Source organism: Bos taurus, chromosome 5, assembly GCF_002263795.3.
Source record: "Bos taurus isolate L1 Dominette 01449 registration number 42190680 breed Hereford chromosome 5, ARS-UCD2.0, whole genome shotgun sequence".
Lineage (NCBI taxonomy): Eukaryota > Metazoa > Chordata > Mammalia > Artiodactyla > Bovidae > Bos > Bos taurus.
The window spans coordinates 37,557,305-37,559,138 of NC_037332.1; the positions used below are offsets into that span (position 1 = coordinate 37,557,305).

The 1,834-nt window shown below is 43.0% G+C and overlaps 1 non-coding gene across 1 annotated transcript; it reads left to right on the forward strand.

The window, feature by feature from the left end:
- The first annotated feature begins 1,353 nt into the window (after positions 1-1,353).
- TRNAS-GGA (transfer RNA serine (anticodon GGA)) lies at positions 1,354-1,425 on the forward strand. Its single transcript has one exon. It is a non-coding gene; the product is annotated as a tRNA-Ser (tRNA).
- Positions 1,426-1,834: the final 409 nt, after the last annotated feature.

The window sequence follows — 1,834 nt, forward strand, 5'->3', positions numbered from 1 at the left end:
GGCAACAGGGGAGAAACAGACATAGAGAACAGAATTATGGACACGAAGGGGTAGAGAGGGGAGAGGGTGAGATGTATGGAGAGAGTAACATGGAAACTTACATTACCATATGCAAAATAGATAACCAATGAGAATTTGCTCTGTGACTCAGGGAACTCAAACAGGGGATCTATATCAATCTAGAGGGGTGATCAGTGCAAAGAAATATAGGAAAACAATAGAATGGGAAAGGCTAGAGATCTCTTCAAGAAAATGAGAGATACCAAAGGAAGATTTCATGCAAAGATGGGCACAATCAAGGACAGAAATGGTATGGACCTAAAAGAAGTAGAAGATATTAAGAAGAGGTGGAAAGACTATACAGATGAACTGTACAAAAAAGATCTTCATGACAGTCACTCACCTAAAGCCAGACATCCTGGAATGCGAAGTCAAGTGTGGGCCTTAAGAAGCATCACTATGAATAAAGCTAGTGGAGGGGATGGAATTCCAGTTGAGCTATTTCAAATTCTAAAAGATGATGCTGTGAAAACGCTACACTCAATATGCCAGCAAATTTGGAAAACTCAGCAGTGACTACAGGACTGGAAAAGGTCAGTTTTCATTCCAATCCCAAAGAAAGGCAATGCCAAAGAATGCTCAAACTACTGCACAGTTGCACTCATGTCACATGCTAGTAAAGTAATGCTTAAAATTCTCCAAACCAGGCTTCAACAGTACGTGAACCGTGAACTTCCAGATGTTCAAGCTGGTTTTAGAAAAGGCGGAGGAACCAGAGATCAAATTGCCAACATCTGTCAGATCATCAAAAAAGCAAGAGAGTTCCAGAAAAACATCTAATTCTGCTTTATTGACTACGCCAAAGCCTTTGACTGAGTGGATCACAATAAACTGTGGAAAATTCTGAAAGAGATGGGAATACCAGACCACCTCACCTGCCTCTTAAGAAATCTGTAGGCAGGTCAAGGAGCAACAGTATTGGACATGGAACAACAGACTGGTTCCAAATAGGAAAAGGAGTACGTCAAGGCTGTATATTGTCACCCTGCTTATTTAGCTTATATGCAGAGTACATCATGAGAAACACTGGGCTGGACGAAGCACAAGCTGGAATTGAGATGCTGGGGAAAATATCAATAACCTCAGAAATCCAGATGACACCACCTTTATGGCAGAAAGCGAAGAACTAAAGAGCCTCTTGATGACAGTGAAAGAGGAGAATGAAAAAGCTGGCTTAAAACTCAACATTCAGAAAACTATGATCATGGCATCTGGTCCCATCACCTCAAGTCAAATAGATGGAAACAGTGGAAACAGTGACAAACATTTTTGGGGGGCTCCAAAATCACTGCTTCCCTGGTGGCTCAGAGGTTAAAGCATCTGCCTGGAATGCAGAAGACCCGGGTTCGATCCCTGGGTCGGGAAGATCCCCTGGAGAAGGAAATGGCAACCCACTCCAGTACTCTTGCCTGGAGAATCCCATGGAGGGAAGAGCCTTGTAGGCTACAGTCCATGGGGTCGCAAAGAGTCGGACACAACTGAGCAACACACCACCAAAATCACTGCAGATGGTGACTTCAGCTATGAAATTAAAAGACACTTACTCCTTGGAAAAAGCTATGGCCATCTTAGACAGCATACTAAAAAGCAGAGATGTTACCTTGCCAACAAAGTTCCGCCTAGTCAAAGCTGTGGTTTTTCCAGTAGTCATGTATGGATGTGGGAGTTGGACTACAAAGAAAGCTGAGCACTGAAGAATTGATGCTTTTGAAGTGTGGTGTTGGAGAACACTCTTGAGAGTCCCTTGGATAGCAAGGAGATCCAAGCAGTTCAT